At 35.6% G+C, this 22,222-nt stretch overlaps 1 protein-coding gene and 1 pseudogene across 4 annotated transcripts in view; one reads left to right on the top strand and one right to left on the bottom strand.

Annotated features, from left to right (window-relative positions):
• The window catches only part of LRBA (LPS responsive beige-like anchor protein), a 746,578-nt gene that overhangs the window by 415,437 nt on the left and 308,919 nt on the right, over nt 1–22,222 (bottom strand). The gene's annotated exons all lie outside the window — the stretch shown is intronic.
• On the top strand, nt 1,204–2,407 carry LOC120367739 (G2/mitotic-specific cyclin-B2-like; annotated as a pseudogene).

Here is a 22,222-nt window from a genome sequence, read left to right as displayed (position 1 = left end):
GCAATCCCGTCACTGGATATATACCTAAAGGATTATGAATCATTCTACTATAAAGACATGTGCACATGTGTATTTATTGCAGAACTATTCACAATAGCAAAGATGCGGAACCAACCCAAATGCCCATCAATGTTAGACTAGATAAAGAAAATGTGGCACATATACACTATGAAATACTACGCAGCCATAAAGAAAGAATAAGTTCACTTATATCTTTTGCAAGGACATAGATGAAGCTGGAAACCATCATTCTCAGCAAACTAACACAGGAATAAAAAACCAAACACTGCACGTTCTCATTCATAAGTGGGAGCTCAACAACGAGAACATACGGGCACAGGGAGGAGCACATCACACACTAGGGCCTCTTGGAGGCTGCAGGAGAAGGGGAGGGATAGCATCAGGAGAAATAACTAATGTAGATGACAGGTTGATGGGTACAACAAACCACCAAGGCACATGTATACCTATGTAACAAACCTGCACATTCTCCACATGTATCCCAGAACTTAAAGTATAATAAATAAATAAAATAAATAAATAAATAAAATTTTTTAAAGTCCCAAAAGATTTTTAAAACATAGAAATGGAAAATGTTAATAGACATATTCTCCACTAAAGAAATTGAATTCAACTAAAACTTTACCACAAAGAAATCTCAGGCCCACATGGGTGTATCAGTGAATTCCACCAAATATTTAAGACAAAATAATACCGAGGCCGGGCATAATGGCTCATTCCTGTAATGGTTCACACTTAGGGAGGCTGTGACGGGATGATCACATGAGCATAGGAGTTGGAAACCAGCCTGGGCAACATGGTGAAACCCCACAGCCAAATAAATACAAAAATTAGCCAGGTGGCATGTACCTGTAGGCCCAGCTAGTTGGGAGACGGAGGTGGGAGGATGGCTTGAGCACAGGAGGCAGAGGTTGAAGCAAGCCAAGATCGTGCCACTGAACTCCAGCCTGGGTGAGAGACCCAGGCTTTGTCTCCAAAAATTTACAATAGCATGAAAAATATGAAATACTTAGCTCTATTGTAAAATATATACAGATCTATAAAAAATAAAACTGGAAAATTCTCAGTGCTGTGGGTCCCGAGAGCATCCCTAACAGCACCTACCTAGCATGCTAGTGCCCTCCCTTTTCAGTCCGCGTTCCTCCCTAGGTCGGGCTGACACTCTTGCCTTCCCTGTCCCTGATGGCGCTGCTCCCATGCCCGACGGTTTCCAATGATTTGAAGAATATCGACACTGGTGTTCACTCTAAAGCTAAGAGTCGTGTGACTATTAAGGGAACTGTTTTAGAAGAAATTGGAAATAAAGTTACAACCAGAGCAGCACAAGTAGCTAAGAAAGCTCAGAACTCCAAAGTACCATTTCAACCCACCAAAACAGCAAATGACAACGAACAACTGAAACCTACTGCTTCTGTCAAACCAGTACAAATGGAAATGTTGGCTTCAAAGGGTCCTTCTCCCACACCTGAAGATATCTCCATGAAGGAAGAGAATCTCTGCCAAGCTTTTTATGATGCCTTGCTTTGCAAAATCGAGGACATTGATAACGAAGATTGGGAGAACCCACAACTCTGCAGTGACTACGTTAAGGATATCTATCGGTATCTTAGGCAGCAGGAGGTTTTGCAGTCCATAAACCCACATTTCTTAGATGGAAGAGATATAAATGGACGCATGTGTGCCATCCTGGTAGACTGGCTGGTGCCAGTCCACTCCAAGTTTAGGCTTCTGCAGGAGACTCTGTAGATGTGTGTTGCCATTATGGATCAATTTTTACAGGTTCAGCCAGTTTCCCGGAAGAAGCTTCAATTAGTTGGGATTACTGCTGTGCTCTTGGCTTCCAAGTACAAGGAGATGTTTTCTCCAAATATTGAAGACTTTGTTTACATCACAGACAATGCTTATACCAGTTCCCAAATCCGAGAAATGGAAACTCTAATTTTGAAAGAACTGAAATTTGAGTTGGGTCGACCTTTGCCACTACACTTCTTAAGGCGAGCATCAAAAGCCAGGGAGGTTGATGTTGAACAGCACACTTTAGCCAAATATTTGATAGAGCTGACTCTCATTGACTATGATATAGTGCATTATCATCCTTCTAAGGTAGCAGCAGCCGCTTCCTGCTTGTCTCAGAAGGTTCTAGGACAAGGAAAATGGAACTTAAAGCAGCAGTATTACACAGGATACACAGAGAATGAAGTACTGGAAGTCACGCAGCACATGGCCAAAAATGTGGTGAAAGTGAACGAAAACCTAATCAAATTCATCGCCATCAAGAATAAGTATGCAAGCAATAGACTTCTGAAGATCAGCACCATCCCTCAGCTGAACTCGAAAACCATCAAAGAACTTGCCTCCCCACTCATGGGAAGGTCCTAGGCTGCGTGTCCCTGGGAATGTGTGCTCATTGTGCCCTGTTTCTTACTGGTTTAGAACTCTTGATTTTGTACATAGTTGTCTGGTCTGTCTCATAAAACCTGAGAGCAATTTTCTAAATATATATTGAAGAAAAATAAAGCGATTGGTTTTTCGTAAAAAAAAAAAAATAAAATAAAACTAAGATAAATTAAGCTAAATAAATGAATATACAATTTATATACACAAAATATACAGCTTATAAATTTAAAGATTCAATATTTTAAAAATTGATTTTATATATTCAACACAATCTTAATTTTAAAATTTTAGCAATTTTTATAAATACTGAAAAGCTGATTCTAAAATGTATATAAAAGTAGAAGGTAGGCCAGGCACAGTGGCTCACACCTATAATCCCAGCACTTTGGGAGGTGGAGGTGGGCGGATCACGAGGTCAGGAGATCAAGACCATCCTGACCGACATACAATAGCATATAGCAATTCCACTCCTAGGTATTTCCTCAAAAGAAATAAGAACATATTTCTACAAAAATAACTTGCATGAAAATGCCCCTAGTGCATTTAGTCATAAAAGCCAAACACTGAAAACAACCCAATATCTGCCTACAGCTGAATGGATAAACAAAATAATTCAACTTAATTAAAAAAAAAAAAAACATAATATACACAACAATGTAAACAAACAGCAAAAAGTTTACGCTGACCAAAATAATCTAGAGTACCTGCTGTTTGATTCTATTAATATAAAATTTTATAGCAGATAAAACTATCTATAATAACAGAAATCAGATCTCTGGTTGTCTTGGATTGGATGAGTACATGGAGTAGAACTGACCATAGTGGATCACAAGGGAATTCTCTAGGATGACAGAAATTTCCTATATCTTGATTGTAATGGTAACAGAGGTTTACACCGTTATCAAAACTCCTCAAACAGTATACTTAAAATTTTATTACATATAAACTATACTTCAATAAAATTGATTTAAGAAGTTTTTGTATATTTTTTCAGACAGGATTTCACTCTATTGCCTAGGCTGGAGTGCAGGGGCATGATCTTGGCTCACTACAACCTCAGTCTCTTGGGTTCAAGCAATCTTTCCACCTCAATCCCCCAAGTATCTGAGACTAGAGGCACACATCACCAAGCCCATGTAATTTTTTCTATTTTTGGAGAGATGCGGTCTCATTATGTTGGCCAAGCTAGTCTCAAACTCCTGAGTGCAAGCAATCCACTCACCTCGGCCTCCCAAAGTGTTGGGATTACAGGCATGAGCCACCACATCCAGCAAGAAGTTTTTAAAAACTGAATAGACAAGGCATAGACAGAGAAAGCAGTTAAAATACTCATACCAAAAAATAAGCTCATATAGTAAATAGGTAAATTCCTTCTACAAATCAATGAGGAAGAGACAGATAACCAATAAGAAACTGGGTAAGAGAGCAACACATAGTTTACAAAAGTAAAAAATAAATAATATATAATAAGCAGGAGAAAAAAATAGACTCAATTCTTTGTTTTTTTTTTTTTCTTTTTTGAGATGGAGTTTTGCTCTTTGTTGCCCAGGCTGGAGTACAGCTATGTGATCTAGGCTTACTGCAACCTCCACCTCGTGGGTTCAAGAAATTCTCCTGTCTCAGCCTCCCAAGTAGCTGGAATTAAAGGTCATCAAGCCTGGCTAATTTTTGTATTTTTAGTACAGACAGGGTTTCACCATGTTGGCCAGGTTGGTCTCTAACTCCTGACTTCAGGTAATCCGCCCAACTTGGCCTCCCAAAGTGCTGGGATTACAGACATGAGCCATCATGCTGGCCAACTCAATTTTTTAAAAAATTCAAAATAAACATACAACTACCAGAATGCCAATATAAAAACCACCAATTGTCGATGAGAATGCTGACCAATAGGAACAACTCTACATTGAAGCGGAGTGGTATACACTTTTGCAAGATAGTGTGGCAATATTTATCAAAAGTGAAAATATGAACATTTTATAATTAATTCCACCCTATAGAAATGCAAGACGATGTACACCAAACATACAAAATGTTCACAGTACATTATTCATAACAGCTAAACACTAAAAACAACCCAACAAAAGAAATTATTTAAAAACTAATGTTGTACAAATTCGTAGTAGCTAAAAATTGGAAATAATCCAATTGCTTATCAACAGTACAAAGAGATAATGAACAGCTAGCAGTCTCTATATAATGGAATACTATGTAGTAATGAAAATAGAATTGAAAACTGTTAGAAAATAATTAAATTTTGGAAACATAATGTTGAAATCAAAATTCCATATTAAAATACATATTTTATAATTACATTTATATAAGGGTCAAAAATTAGGCAAGAAATTATAGTGCTAAAAAAAAAATACTTAAGTTTTGAAAGAAAAAACAAAAACAAATATCAATCATAGGATTCAGAACAGTGGTTACCTTAACAGAGGAGAAAGGGGTTGTGACTGGAAGGCTAGAAGACTACTCACAAACTCTGTTTCAGTATCACAGAAAAATTAATAATGTTAAATATACACTGTTTCTAAAGTTACGTTTTCAGAGTAATACGTTTTGTTTTGTTTTGTTTTGTCCTGAGACAGAGTCCCGCCCTGTCGCCAGGCTACAGTGCAGTGGTGCAATCTCAGTTCACTGCAACCTCCCCCTGCTAGGTTCAAGAGATTCTCCTGCCTCCGCCCCCTGAATCACTGGGACTGCAGGTGTGTCTCACCTCACCCAGCTAATTTTTGTATTTTTAGTAGAAATGTGGTTTCACCATGTTAGCCAGGATGGTCTCGATCTCCTGACCTTGTGGTCCGCCCACTTTGGCCTCCCAAAGTGCTGGGATTAGAGGCGTGAGCCACCGTGCCCAGCCCAGAGTAACATGCTTTTTAAGAAATAGGTTGTAAAAAGCAAATTTTTATTAAGTTTGCAATTAAGTTCTCATTAAGTTTTAAAATAAAAATAAATTACAACCAAATTATTGCTAAAATAACAAGCCATTTTCCTAAGTTAATAATGTTTAATGTTCATTAAACAGTTTATGTGTGTTGGTCTCACAAGTCTTCTATTTAAAACCTCTTTTAAAGACTTTTAAAATAAACATATACTTGCTTTTAAAAACAAAGAATAAGGACATAAAAGAAAAAAAAAGTCTCTCTTCTACTTGCTCCCTGTTTGGTCAGTTGCTTTCTACAGACACAGTCACTGTTTAGGGTAAGATGTGACTCTCATATAATGGAATTAAACTGTACATCATTCGATGTCAGGACCTTCTTTCTTTTACATGGCTACAAACAGATTATTACATTTTTAGGTAACCAAGCATTGCTTCTGCTAAACACATTTAAATATAGTACTTTACCTCTCAATTTGCCTCAAAATACTTATACTATACTTACACTATAAATTACCTGTCTCACTGAAAATAATTTAAAAGTGAAATCACCTCAGTGACAATAAACGAAGAAGTGTCTCAGTATTCACTTTTGGAAGTCTTTGTACTTGATCCCTTACCTTAGATTTAAAGTATGATCTTAAAAAAAAAAAAAAAAGAAAAGAAAAGAAAGCTATTTACAGAAACCTCAGAAAGACTCATTGAAAGGACAGAAAAATGAAAGCTTAAAAATCTCAACAGCAAACAAAAGTCAACCAATGACAATGTGTGACAGCCACCTTTAATTCTGAAGTGATTTCTCTGTCACACAACGACTCAAACTATTGATTTCTCTCAGCATGAAAAAGCCTAAGCCAATGAAACAGATAGAGCAGCATCTCCTTCCTCCCTTCCCGCTGCACCCCCATAACAGCATTCAAGGTTAAAACAGGCAGAACACTTATCAAAGTATCTCTTCCATTTCTTCTTGTTTTAATAGACAGGATAAAACATGCTGGGTTCTTATCTTTACCAACTATAGTCCTCAGACAATATTTTTCAATAATTTAAAGATTAATATACATTCTTCTTTTGCTTTACACTTCCGGTAATAAAAAACTTGTTTTGAAATGCTTTTATATTTTTTTCTGAGAACTCTGAAGAGAAGTTTATATAATATTTGTAAAAACAAGCTACCACTAAGAAGACTTGTGTGTCAAATCTACCCATAATATTTTGTTTTCATTATTTCTTTAGAGTACTTATTAACAATAAAACCCACAAGTACGTAAGCATCTTCCAAAAAGACAAGGTGAATCCTTCAACAATGCAAACATATATCATACATCTGTTTGGAAAATAAAGTAAAATGTGACTGGTATCTGTGTTCAAGATAATTATAACAACATAAAATTTAAGCAAAGGATAGGGTTAAAATCAAATAATTGTATTTTACAATTATTAGACAAAAATAAGAGTCAGCTCTCTGTATCCTCAGGTTCTACATTCACAGATTCAACCAAATTTACTGTTTTATTTTGTTTTAGAGTCAGGGTTTCATATGTCACCCAGGCTGGAGTGCAGTGACATAACAACTCACTGGAGCCTCAACCTCCCAGGTTCACACAATCCCCCCACGTCATCCTTATGAGTAACTGGGACTACATGCACACATCACTATGCCCAGCTAATATTTTTCTGTAGAGACAGGGTCTCTCAATGTTGACCAGGCTAGTCTCAAACTCCTGGCCTCAAGTGATTCTCCTGCCTCAGTCTCCCAAAGTGCTGGGATTGTAAGTGTGAGCCACTGCACAAGGCCTTGACCAATTTTTGATCTTCCTTAGTCCTGGAACCAGTTTCCCATGGATCCAGAGGGATGGCTATATACCTTCACAAAATATTATGTATAAATGGTTACACAATGAGGCAAAATTAAGAAGCATTAATTTCTTAAACTTTACTTTTTGCTAATGTGCAAAAGAGTTAGAGGATCTTAAGCAAATCCTATCATCTTTTAACTCTACCTAACCAATGGATTTTTTAAAGCATAAAAATTAGGGTCTTTCAGTCATATTACAAGGTTTCCTACTTATGAGTAAAGATATTTACTACTACAAATAGGTAAATCTTACACTTACAAGGCTGGACATGGTGGCTCACACTTGTAATCCTAGCACTTCAGGAGGCTGAAGTGAGCAGATTTCTTGAGGCCTGGAGTTCAAGACCAGCCTGGGCAACATGGCAAAGTCCTATCTCTACAAAAAAATGCAAAACTCAGATGCGTGTTGTGGCATGCACCTGTAGTCCCAGCTACTTGGGAGGATGAGATGGGAGGATTGCTTGAACCCAGGAGGTTAGGCTACAGTTAGCCATAATTGGACCACTGCACTTCAGCCTGTGTCACAGAGTGAGACCCTGTCTCAAAAACCAAAAAGAAAAAAAAAAAATGCAAATAAAAGTAGTTCAAGAACAGCATGAAAGCCAGAAAGAGAAAAGCAATTATGTATAAAAATCATAATAATGTAGTCAAGAGCACCGACTCTAGAGCTAGATGACTTGAGTTTTAACTCTTGGCTTTGACACATTTATGCTTAAGCAAGTTATTTGAAACCCTGTGCCTCAGTTTCCTCACATAAAAAAGGAGATGATGTGGTATGTTTTTCAGTAGGATCAGGAATAGACATAAAACAATTAGAACATTGTCAGTCATATAACAGTAATACCTAACATTTATTGTAGGCTTAATTGTGATGTAATCAAATTACATAACAAATAGTCTGTCTTCCAGCATCCTAGAGTAGTTTAGTAAAATAAATGCAATATGAGATAGAAATAAACAATGTGATAACTGCTCAAAGAGTTATATACAGTATATTTGGAAAGAGAGAAAAAGAAGGAACTATTAAGAATCAGGGAGAGGCTGGGCACAGTGGCTCATGTCTGTAATCCCAGCACTTTGGGAGGCCGAGGCGGGCGGATCACAAGGTCAAGAGATCGAGACCATCCTGGCCAACATGGTGAAACCCCGTCTCTACTAAAAATACAAAAAATTAGCTGGGCTTGGCGGCATGCGCCTGTAGTCCCAGCTACTTGGAAGGCTGAGGCAGGAGAATTGCCTGAACCGAGGCTTCTCTTTTTAAATATCCTGATACATGTTTGTATTTTCCTTGGGTAACTAACATATTTCCTATCCATTTCCTTCATAAAAAATTATTCCTTGAAGGTTTACATAAATCATTTAACACATAAAATATTAACTGAATTTTGTATTTCTCAGCTGAAGATTGTTAGAATGCTATAATTTATTTAATTCACATTCAAATGTATTGCCAACACAGACCATTTCGTAACAACACACCTGACTATTAACTGGGTTTTAAGTACCATTTCTCAAACTACCTGTAGTGAAGGGCCAGTTTTTGTTTTTTTAAACCTTTTAAATACATTGAGGACTAATGTCTTTGATGACATTGCCAGAATTCAAGCTATAAAACTTTTTAAATACTCAATTTCTGTACTCAGCTCTTTATGGATTACCAACAAGTAATTTGGTCAGCAGACCACACTTAAACAGCACTAGTGGCCAGGCATGGTAGCTCACTCCTGTAATCCCAGTACTTTGGGAGGTCAAGCAGTAGATTAAGAGGTCAGGAGATAGAGACCATCCTGGCCAACACGGTGAAAGCCCATCTCTACTAAAAATACAAAAATCAACCAGGCATGGTGGTGGGCGCCTGTAGTCCCAGCTACTCTACTCAGGAGGTTAAGGCAGGAGAATTGTTTGAACTTAGGAGGCAGAGGTTGCAGTGAGCCACGATCACATCATTGGGCAACAGAGCAAGACTCTGTCTCACAAACACACACACACATAAAAAAAAAAAAAACAGCACTAGTGTAAAAAGATACATAGAAGGAAACTATTTTTATCAACTCAAGTACTGCCATTTTGCTTTGTATGTAAAATACTTGCTTTGCAAAATAAAATACTTTGTATTATAAAATCCTTGATCTTATATCCAGTGCTTTACTTTGTATTAAAAAGCCATAAAAAACAATAGCCAATATTCTAACTTCACATGAGAGAATTCTAAATTATAAACAAATGATGTATAAAACACACTGTAAAGATTTTTAATTAGCTTAGTTTCTTATTGATCTTTATTTTTAAATCCATTAAGAAAAGGAAGGCTTTACATTAGTACATGATCTGGTTGACGGTTAAGATAACCAGGAGATACCATAAACTGAAAGCTTGAGTAGAGAGAGGCTTGATATATCTCTGAGGGATATATTCAGACCTTTTTTTTAAGAAGATATTTTCAATAGATTAAGAGGTCTTGCCATGAGTGTATCTATGCAACAATCTTGCATGTTCTTCACATGTACCCTAAAACGTAAAATGCAATTAAAAAAAAAAAAAGAAAAAAAAAGAGGTCTGGTTTTCAAAATATATTTTAGAATATTCAGACCTTCTCTTAGAAGAGATTTTCAATAGCATTAGGAAGTCTGGTTTTCAGAATATATTTTATAAGAATATACCGAGAAGACAATGAAAAAACACTCTTCCAGTTTGGATTTAATTTGACCAACAATGTCTGCAGCTTTAACGACAATTTTAGCTAAATATAAACCCTTTGCTTTTTCTAGCTTGCTAGCTGTAATAGTAATATAGTAATAGTAAACATCTAAGTAAAATAGCTGCTTTTTGAACCTGGTGCATCATCACTTAACAATTTGCAAAGACTCATCAATTCACTTTTAGATGGTCTTCCTTTATCCCACCAGGATAGGTCCTTTAGATTCACAAACAGCTCAAAAATCACTTCTTCTTATATGTTATGTATATACATGTGCCTTATCTGGTGAGAATATGACATTCAAAAGATAACTAAAGAAGAATAACAGCAGAAAATATTGAGGCCCTTCTTTTAATCTGGCCATTTTCAAAAAGCTAAAGTTGAGAATAGGACAAGGTAAAACACATCATGAAAGAATCTCTAAAAATAGTGTATTCCAGACTAAATACACAAGACTTTAGATATGAAAACTGAAAAATATTATTATTGCCTAGGCCAGGTCTGTAGAAGTCAGAACATATATGATAAACTGGGGTTAGAGTTCCCTTAAAAAAAATTGATGGTACCATTTTCAATCAACCTGAGGCAAGAAAAAAAGGGTAACATTGGACTGAGGAAAAACCAAGATTCTCCTCTAAGAGTGGAAGCAGGTGAGCCTCAACTCTAGAAGCAGTCTGGTCAAAACAGTTCTCATTGTGGGGAAGCTGAACTAGCCTCTGCAACATGCAAAGGGAGAAGGCCTGGGGAGAGAAGGAGAGGTCAAGAGAAAACTGCCTGTTCAAGAGTGTGGCCTATGAAACCTAGGAGATGCAATATCTAGTATTGTTTTGTTTTTCTCTTCTGCATTGTGATGCCTTTCTATCATTGCAAGGCCCACAAAAGAGAAAAGGAGAAGTTTATGTCCATGCTTTGGACAACAGGATAAAGAAAAACAGCTACTGCCTGGAAAAGTTGCTTGTAAGATGGGAAGAGGTATCCTCCATTAGCTCTGACATAATGCTATCCAGCAGTAGTGTGGATAGCAACCTGGGGATAAGAGTCCTAGATTCACTGTGGCACATGTAAGCATTCAATTTCCAGAGATTATTTAGAAGAAAAAAATAGCTGTTATTGAACATTCATATGGAGTCAGACTAATAGCTACATTAGATTTATCAAGTCCCATTTATTCCTTATAACATAGGTACAGGTAAACATCATTATTATCCTGATGTAAAGGTGTGGCAGTGATGTCTTACTTTACATGGTTTAGTGAATAACAATGCCAAGACTAGTAAACAATTTTATCCAACTAGGTAGTCAAAGCTAAGGTAAACTGCAACAGAGTAATCATGTCTTCTCTCATTGGTTGGGTATTCAAACTATAACAATTTGGATATTAAAAAGAACTAGAATACTTGTCAGTTGGTTCTACTGGTACAGGTTGAGTATCCCTTATCCAAAAATCCAAAATTCAAAAAGCTCCAAAATTTGAAGCTTTTTGAGCACTAACATGACCCTCAAAGAAAATGCTCATTGGAGCATTCTGGATTTCCAGGTTTTCAAATTAGAGCTATTCAACCAGTAAATATAAAACAAATATTCCAAAATCTTAAAAAACCAAAATCTGAAACACTTCTGTTCCCAAGCATTCTGGATAAGGGATACCCAACCTGCATTTTATCTCTCATAGTTATTGATACTGTTTTTATCTAAGGTGAAGAAAATAACAATGATAGAAAACAGAAAATCTACAATTTACATTTGTATATACAGTTATGCATGGCTTAACAACAGGGATAAACACCATAGATTATACATAGCCTAGGAGCCATACAAATATATACAGCTGTTATTGTATTAAATATTGTAAGCAATTATACCACCAAGGTAACTATTTATATACCTAAATATAGAAAAGGTATGGTAAAAAATGGGTGTAAAACAAACCCCAAAAAATGGTATAGGCCACTTACCATGAATGGAGTTTGCAGGACTGGAAGTAACATTGGGTGAGTCAGTGAGCAAGTGGTGAATGAATGTGAAGGTCTAGGATATTACTGCACACTACTGTAGACTTTATAAACCCTGTACACTTAGGCTATGCTAAATTAATTAAAAAATATTTTCTTCAATAATAAATTCTCCTTGCTTACTGTAAGATTTTTACTTTATAAACTAATTTTTTTTTAACTTTTTGACTCTTTTGTAATAACACATCTTAAAATGCACACTGTACAGCTCTGACAAAATATTTCCTTTCTTTATATCCTTTTAACACTTTTTTTGCTCTGGCAAGACAGAGGCTGAAATGTAGTGGCACGATCACAGCTAATTACAGCCTCGACTTCCTGGGCTCAAGTGATTCTCCCACTTCAGCTTCCTAAGTAGCTGGAACTACAGAGATGTACCACTAGGCCCCTGGCTAACATTTTTATTTTTTGTAGAGAAAAGGTCTCCCTATGTTGCCCAAGCTGGTCTCAAACTCCTGGACTCAAGCAATCCTCCTACCTTTACCAAAGTGCTGAAATTACACTGTGCCTGGCCTATAAACTTTATTCCAATTTTTAAATTTTGTAAAAAAGTGAGACACATTAGGCTAGACCTACCCAGGGTCAAGATAATCAATATCACTGCCTTCCACCTCCACATCTTGTCTCACTGGAGGGTCTCTGGGGCAGTAACATGCATCGAGTTGTCATCTCCTATGATGATAACGCCTTCTTCTGGAACATCTTTTAAAAGATCTGCCTGAGGGTGTCCTACAGTTAACTTTTTAAAAAAATAAGTAAAAGGAATATACTCTAAAATTAGTACAGTAAATACATAAACCAAATACATAGTCATTTAGTATCATATAATTGTGCTGTACTTTCATACGAATGGAAGCACAGTAGGTTTGCTTCCACCAGCCTTACCACAAACAGGTGAGTAATGAGTTACGCTATGACATTATAATAACTACAGTGTCAATAGGCAATAGGAGTTTTCAGCTCCATTAAAATCTCATGGGACCAACATTGTATACATGGTGCATCATTTACCAAAACATTGTTATGTGGTGCATGACTGTGTATAAATAAAGCAAATATTGTCAAGCTTAGCATTTCATAGTTCCTGCCCTATAGATGGAGAAATATAAATAAAGACATTAACTACAATGTCCAAAACCCCATGGTAGTAGACATCAAAACTGGATGAGAACTGGCATTCTAATACTTTGCTATCAGGCTATGCCGACTTGAAATCTATCAATCCACCATCTCTTCACTAAATAACAAAAGTGATAAACACAAGCATACATCAGGGGAGGAATGTGGGAAGACAAATGGGTGCATTAATCACTGAGGTAGAACCATCCTGGGCAAAAGAGTGGTATTCTTAGTTTCCAAAAAGTTACCCTCGATTTTCAGCATCCCTCTTCTCACTGAGGGTTTTTAAGATGAGACGGCCAACTAGAAACAGAAAACTATAGGAAAAAAATTAGGAGAAAATCAAGCAGGAGAATAAAGAAGAAAAGGCAAATAGGAAAGCATAAACAGCAGGTTCTCATAAAATTACTTTTGCACCATTTCCTAGTTATGAGTTTATTTTAGGGCCGGGCGCGGTGGCTCAAGCCTGTGGTCCCAGCACTTTGGGAGGCCGAGGCGGGTGGATCACGAGGTCAACAGATCGAGACCATCCTGGTCAACATGGTGAAACCCCGTCTCTACTAAAAATACAAAAAATTAGCTGGGCATGGTGGCGCGTGCCTGTAATCCCAGCTACTTAGGAGGCTGAGGCAGGAGAATTGCCTGAACCCAGGAGGCGGAGGTTGCGGTGAGCCGAGATCGTGCCATTGCACTCCAGCCTGGGTAACAAGAGCGAAACTCCGTCTCAAAAAAAAAAAAAAAAAAAAAAAAAAAAAAACCTTTGTCATTCAACTAATCTTTACACAGCTCAAGACATTTTGCACTTTACCAATTTCACATGCACATAGGAAAAAACCTACAAAGTCAGTAGAAAAGAGCAAGGCAAATAGAAATAATATATATTCAAGGTTTAGTTTCAATCATCAACAAAAGTAGATGAAAAGGAACTACCAAGATAATTACATAGGTAAGACTCCAAGTAACTAATACTATTTTACTACCTATGTTTTAGAATAAAAATATTATAAGCTCCATATTTGGGCCTAAAGACATTAAGGAACCTTATATCCTATCCAACGTAGTTAATTACTGGTAGAACGAAGTCTAAATCCTAGTTCTTATAAATACCAAATCTGTGCTTTCTATCATATACTACAGATTGCAAACAATTTTACAACTTATGTGTAATTAAATATTTTAAATTTATGCTCTTAGGTCTCATAAAAGCTATAAAATAAAGATCGCTTTAGCAAAAGCAAAAGTAGATTGTAGGATATTTAGAAGGCTTTTACTCATAATAACAAAAAGCAACTTTTAACCCTCAAAAAAATCCAAGTATTATACAAAGTCCATATTTCAACCATCAAATTATAATTTCAGAAATAATTTTCATAGAGATTTAAATTCCAACCAGGCATGGTAGCTCACACCCATAATCCCAACACTTTGGGAGGCCAAGGTGGATAGATCACCTGATATCAGAAGTTCAGGACCAGCCTGGCCAACATGGTGAAGCTGTCTCTACTAGAAATAAAAAATTTAGCCAGGCGCAGTAGTGGGCACCTGTATTACCAGCTACTCAGGAGGCTGAAGCATAAGAATCACTTAGACCCTGAACATGGAGATTGCAATGAGCCAAGACTGCACTACTGCACTCCAACCTGGGCAACAGAACAAGACTCTGTCTCAAAATATAAATATATATTATTTGCCTTTATACATTATTAAACGCTCATTAAGAAAAACAGTGACAATCCAGTAAGCAATGCTAGGGACATAATTATTACTACTTTTCTTACTTGCTGTCTCTACTAGGATATAAACAGAAGGTAATTTTTAACAAAACATTATTTTAATATTAAAGAATATAGGCTCTCACGTGAAAAAATTGATTCCCTAAATTTATGTTAGCTAGGTAGGGAAATCTTTATTAATCCTACTGTATGTCTTCTATTACTGACAACTTTATTCATTCAGCAATTCTTTGAGAGCTTCCTATGTTCCAAGCCTATACTAGATCTTGATATTACAATAAAACAGATTCATTTATAAAGAAGTCAACATATAATATTTGTTTCCCTGAGTAAATACCAATAATTTCAAAACATTTTTAATGGTTACAAGGAATTATCACAAGGTGTACAAGAATATAATCCAGAAATCGCTACTGTAATATCCATAACAAAACAAAAGGTAGGGAAAAGTCAGCCTTTAACTACTTCTCCTACATGACTGTGATAAGAAAAGTGATACATACAAGTCATACAAATACTTACACAAGAAAATATCAAGACAGAACCCATAAACATGTAAAAATTACATGTAAAATGTGTTATATTTGTATGATTAATCAAGGTTAGATTCTCAAGAGTTCATAGTAAATTCCAAAAAATTAAATACTAAAATTTAAAGCGATAAAACCATAGAAATATTAGAAGAAACATACATGAATTCCTTTATAATCTATGTGTGTATTAGATCCTTCCACCTACCAAGCAAAAAGCAACTTCCATGAAAGAAAACATCCACACGTTCAACAACAAAACATTTTTTAAAAACTTCTGGCAGGGTGTGGCGGTTCACACCTGTAATCCCAGCACTTTGGGAAGCCAAGGCGGGAGGATCATGAGGTCAAGAGACAGAGACCTTCCAGGCCAACACGGTGAAACCCCGACTCTACTAAAAAATACAAAAAATTAGCTGGGCATGGTAGTGCGGGCCTGTAGTTCCAGCTACTCGGAAGGCTGAGGCAGTGGAACTGCTTGAACCCGGGAGGCGCAGGTTGCAGTGAGCCGAGATCGCGTCACTGTACTCCAGCCTGGTGGCTGGTGACAGAGTGAGACTCTGTCTCAAAACAAACAAACAAACAAACAAACAAAAGCTTCTGCAGGGCAGCCGGGAGCAGTGGCTCACACCTGTAATCCCAGCACTTTGAGAGGCTGTGGCAGGCAGATCACGAGGTCAAGAGATCGAGACCATTCTGGCCAACATGGTGAAACCCCGTCTCTACTAAAATACAAAAACTAGCTGGGCATGGTGGTGAGCACCTGTAGTCCCAGCTACTCGGGAGGCTGAGGTAGAATTGCTTAAACCTGGGAAGCGGAGGTTGCAGTGAGCTGAGATTGCGCCACTGCACTCCAGCCTGGTGCCTGGCGACAAAGCAAGACTCTGTCTCAAAAAAATAAAAATAAATAAATAAATAAATAACTTCTGCAGGGCAACAAAAAACCATCATAACTAACTAAACAAACAAACAAATCAGTAAAAAAAAAATTTGTAACATATATCACAGAATTGATTCCTTAATATACGTAGAGCTTCTAAAACAAAATCAATAAGAAAAGAGACACAATCCAATGGAATAGCTGCAGAGGACACATTCTCAGAAAGGGAAATACAAAGGTTCAAAGATCATCAAATTCACTCATAAAAAACCTAAACTGTAGTTTAAAACTACGCTGAGAAATACAAATTAAAACCACACAATACCCTATACAACCTATGCAAGTAACAAAAGTCCAATGTTTAATAACACATTTTATGAGGAAACATCATACTTTGTTGATCAAAGTATAAAAATTCTTCAGAAAATAATATTAAATTTAAAAAGCAAAATACAAAACATTCTTTATAATATGCTAGCATTCATATAAAGAAAGAGGGATAGGAATATGTATTTCTATTTGAATGTATGTGCATAAAGAAACCCTGAAAAAATTCATATAACAGTGGTTTTCTGTAAGGGTAAGGTGGTGGAAGGCATCCTGTAAGAGATTAGAAGGAGAATTTTTCACTATGTGCCTTCTTGTAATTTTTTTTATTTTAAATTACCTACGGAAGAAACTAAATGAATAGACTGAAAAATTTTAAATACTTAATGTCTTCAATATAAAGGTTTCAGATAAGGTAGACATAGACTGTTAAAACATCACAGAAAAGTTAAGAATACAAAGAAAGTATTCTTGTGAAAGACCTACATTTTTTTTTTTTTTTAAAGACAGGGTTTCATCATGTTGGTCAGGCTGGTCTTGAACTCCCGACCCTAGGTAATCCGCCTGCCTTGGCCTCCAAAGTGCCTGGATTACAGGCGTGAGCCACCATGCCTGGCCAAGACCTACATTTTTAAAAAAAGCAAAAGAAATGGTATGAAACATAAAACCAATAAAAGATTCATGAGAAATAAAAAACTAATCAGAAAAACACCAAGAAAGTCAAGCAAAAAAGGAATTTCAAAATGGAAGGGTTTGTCATCAGTCAAAACCTGCAGAGACTAAGGAAGATAAGAAATAAAAAAGGGCCACTGTATAGATAATTAGATAAGCAATGACATTGAAAAGAACAATTTTAATCCATATGCCCTAAGATTGGGGATGAAAAGGAGAGGAAAGAAGCCAAACTACTAACACTGAAAAACAGAAGGGGTGAGACAATAAAGACACCATTCTAGCAAAAAGTCTGGAAGAATCAAAAAGCAAGAGTGAAAATGGAAGCTTGAGAATTCTATCAGCATTTAAACAAGGTTATCAAGCTCTAGCATATGATAATTAGACAGAGACACGAACATATAAGTAGTGAGAAGCTGCAACATACTTCCAGAAAGGTCATTTAAGAAAAATAAAAAAATTCTCAATATATTAAACAATAACTTCATTCAAAATTATACTTTGCTAAAGAAAATCAAAGATTAGTCAATGATTACAAAAATTACCAATGATATCAAGTAAAGGAAAAATAAGGCCTTTCAATCAAAACTACCCTTAACAGTAAAGCAGCCTATTTCATACTTAACGAGGGCCTGGAACTGATAGTTCATAGTATTCTGGAAACAGGTATCAAGGCAAATCTCACTAGTAACAGAGGCACATCATCTAAGGATCTTTTTCACATTAAGAATCCTATTAGAAAGAAAACACTAAAACGTAATTGAATTTCCCTCAGTTATCTTCATCTCTGTCAGCTCCTGCTACAATAACTTACTCTCCAGAGCAGAGATAACTCAATTCTGTCCAGCAAGCATATGTTATGAATCTCCAAAGCAAACTTGTCTAAATCATTCAGGTCTTCTATCAAGGTTGGCTGTGGATATGAACTCTGACAGAAAGCAAACAAATTTATTTTTATCTTTTCAATAATTCACTTCTTTCTGCTTTGATAAAAGAAATCATGAGATAAATATATGGTTGGCAGTTATTCTTATGTTATAAAGTCAGCTGAAATGGTTTCCATGAGTTAAATAAAAAACTTAATGAATAATCCTTTTTAAACACAAAGAAAATGGTATCAAAAAATAAAACTGGTAAATTACCTAAGTTTCAATTTGTTTATAATGTCATCAGATCCTTATGATGATTCCACAAATGCTATTTCAACTATTTCATTTTTGAAGCTTTGTAGTAAAACATGTTTTATAAAATGCTAGAAAATTGAATTTTTTAAAAAGATACCAACAAAATAAATAATAGTTCATATGAGAAAATGCATTTCCTATCTGTATTCTAAGCCAGCTGGCATTTTATAACAGAAATGCATTTTAAAAGCTATATAATAAAGCTAGAAATTCTAAGAGTTTGAGTTTCTTAAGCTGGAGTCTACATAGTTCAATATTATTCAGAACAAAAAAATCCAAATTCGAATTGTTAATGAGTATAATCCTTTCAGTCCTAATCCCTTTCCTTTGATATACATTAAATTTCTCCAAGATTCTGGCATGGCTATTCATTCAAATTCTACACTGGTAGTCACAGTAACAGCAACAATGACCATTACTAACACAATTTATAATGTGTTTTAACATACATTATATAATTTTACTCTCTACAATAAATGTTTTATTAAAGTTTCATTATATCCATTTCATAGAAGTGAAATTAAGACTCAGACATGTTCAATGAATTTTGTCGAATATTTTCCAACTAATAAGTTGTGGAGCCTAGGACCTGAATATGTTTTTGGAAACTATGTTCCTTCTATCACATTATAACACGCTGTTTCAAAATTAAGTTAATCTTAAGTAGCAGAGAAGATCTCAAAAAAATGTAGCCAACAATGTGCCTTAATTTTTATGTAAAGTGTGCTAAAATGTATTTCATAAATCAAATGGCTTATTTCTTAATTTCAAGCACAATCAGCATGTTTTTGAATTGAAAATCTAAAGCAACCAGTCATAATAATTTGAGATACTATTATTAACCTATCACTTCTGCAAATAATAGGCTGAAAATAATTCTACAATGGCCTTTTTCATGCATAATCCATATTGCTTCCATAGAGAACAAGCCTTACTACTTTTAATCGGGAAAAAAATAAATGTGTGGACTGTAATTAGTAGTCATTTATTCAATAATTACTGAGCACCTACTATGTATAGGTGATATACCAGGCCCTACAGATAGGTTATGAATAGACAAAGAATTCCTATCTTCATGAAGAGCACAAAAAACCAGGCAGGAAATAATCAGGGAAGTAAATATATAATTACAAACAATTATTAAGTGCTATGAGACATTATAACAGAAAGATCTGATATATGCTTACATTGAGTAATTGAGGGGGGTAACAGCAGAGAAGGCTTCTGCGTAAAAGTGACACTTGAAGGGAAATCTAAAAGATGAGTACAAGTTAGGATGAATAAACGGGTATTGTGACTAGGAGCATAAGGTAAAAGGGGAATGAGGTTTTGTGTGATGTTAAGGATTACAGGTTCAACCTAAGAGCAGTGAGAAGGAACTGGATGTTTTTATGCATGAACAGCATAAACTAAATTTCAGAATGACTACCCTTGCTATTCTGTGTAAAAGAAAGAAAACATCGGTAGGGAAAAAAATGAGACAAGAGATTACTCCATGTGTTTTAAACTACAGATATGATGGTTAAGATAACAGAAAACAGTATTGATAACAAATGTATTTAGAGGCAAAATAAACAGAACTTGATGATGGACACTAAGTGTAGAGTAAGGGAAAAAATAAGTAATGAGTGATTTGTGTAAGCAAGTAAGTAAATGGAGGTGACATTTACTCAGATGAGAAAAAAAATGGAGGAGCAGATGACAGGGGAATATACAGTTTTAGAAAATCTCCCCCCAAAAGTGGGGCTTCTTAAAAGAAATTTCAAGTGGCAATTACAAGTATACAGTACAGTGGTACTACACAGGTTGGAAGCTCGGAAGTCACAAAGACAAAAATCAGAAAGCTTTAGATAATAAACAAATGCTAATAAAATAGGGGGAAGAAGTCCTCAGAAATACTGGGTCAAAATAAAAAAAAAGTTACTATATTTAATTACCTTAGACTATTTTCCATTCACAGAAAAAGGATATATTCTAGCCCAGCACTTGATTATAGGTAGTCAACATGAACCAAAGAGACCTACCAAATTCCCTACTTTTCCTCTTTTTCAGATAATTAGCTAATCTTTATATATTACTTACATGTGAATTACTTTGACCCTAAACAAGGCAGGGAAGAATGAGTGCTTTACCTCCTATGGCTACCTATCCTCATGTACTAATAACGTGAGGAAAGATGTAGACTCATTAATTAGAAGAAAAAGAGACCCTTGTTTATTAGAACTATACTTTAGGTCTCTGCTTGCAAATTCAACATGTCAGTTGACTTGGCTACAAGATACTGTTATTGAAGATAAGTGTACAGTTCTATCTCCGACTGAGAGCTAAACATCCCCCAAAAAGCACAGATTGCACCACTAATTCCCAGGAGCTATCTCATAAATAAGTTCCTAAGTAATAGATGTAAAAAAAGAAAGCCACACTAAAAAAAAAAAAAAATTTAAAGTTTCGGTATGAACCCCAATGAAAAAAAAGTTGCCTTACCTGAACATCATATTAACTAGAAGTCAGTGATAATATATTTATATGCACAGAGAGACCCTTTCGTGGTTAAAATCATAAGTTTCAGGTATAGCATATAGGAAACACAGTGAAACAGAAAATTCAAGTCTAAGAAGTTTTTTGGTTTTTTTTTTTTTTTTGAGACAGAGTCTCACTGTGTCACCTAGCCTGGAGTGCGGTGGTACAATCTCAGCTCACTACAACTTCCACCTCCCAGGTTCAATCTTCTGCCTCAGCTCTTGTAGCTGGAACTACAGATGCACGTCACCACACTCAGCTAATTTTTTTGCCTTTTTAATAGAGAAAGAGTTTTGTCACGTTGGCCAGGCTGGTCTCAAATCCCTGACCTCAAGTCATTCACCCACATCCGCCTCTCAAAATGCTGGGATTACATACATGACCCACCACGCCCAGCTGGAAGTTAAATTTTCAACCACAATATAATTTCAAAAGTTGTATTTTAAAAATAGCATTCTCAGGTATGTTGAAGCAAACTGCCAAGTTTATTTAGTAAGATTCACTACTTTCTAAAGAATATGTAAGAAATCATCAATAACTATAAAGGTACTTATGCCCAGCAGTTGTAAAAATTACTTTTAAACACATTTCTGTATAACTTATCCTACCAGAGTAATGATAATTGGGACACAAAGTGACAAAGTAAAAATTATTTGTGCAATTTAACAAATACAGGAGCGGAGACAATAATATCAATAAAGAATCTTTGAAACTGCTCAGTATCATCAACGGGTCTCTTTTGAATTCCAAAGTTTACTCACTGATGTTTCCAAGGTTTATAAAGGTACTCATTTAAAAGAGTTCATCATTATATAATGACACCCTATCTAGTCCATTTCTTATCATTAAGGAAGTGAAATCATTTTTTACTCAATTCTTCTTGTGCAGCTCAAGGACAGGCAGTATACTATAGTGAATAAAAGAGCAAAACATGAAGTTTTGAGTTGAAATTACTGAGCAATTTATTAATGTCTTTGTTTTTTCTTCATCTGTGAAACAGAGATAATAAATAATGCCCACCTGGCTCATGGATTATTTATTGTAAGGATTACATGAGTTAATGTATATCTGACCCATAAAATGTATGCAATAAATCATAGCTACTATTAATGTTATTAGTAATCCCAGCCTCAATGTCTAAGTATTCAGTAAGGGCCAGGCTTTGTAAGAAATCCTTTAAGAACAATGACTACGAATCACAAAGTTCTAAGATACTCCAGATACATTAACACGTTGATGATTATATTACAGGAATTAAAAAAAAAAATGTGCTCACAATTGATTGAGGGAAAATAAAAAGCTTTAGCTGTCCAAAGGAATGCCAAACACTGTCCTAATGAAAATATAATGTAAGGTAAAAGTTTACAGTTTTCTCCAGAAGTAATATTTT

The sequence above is a fragment of the Saimiri boliviensis genome, chromosome 3 (assembly GCF_048565385.1).
Source record: "Saimiri boliviensis isolate mSaiBol1 chromosome 3, mSaiBol1.pri, whole genome shotgun sequence".
NCBI classification, from domain to species: domain Eukaryota; kingdom Metazoa; phylum Chordata; class Mammalia; order Primates; family Cebidae; genus Saimiri; species Saimiri boliviensis.
The sequence above is the reverse complement of the archived record's forward strand: the minus strand, read 5'-3'. Positions and strand labels throughout refer to the sequence as shown.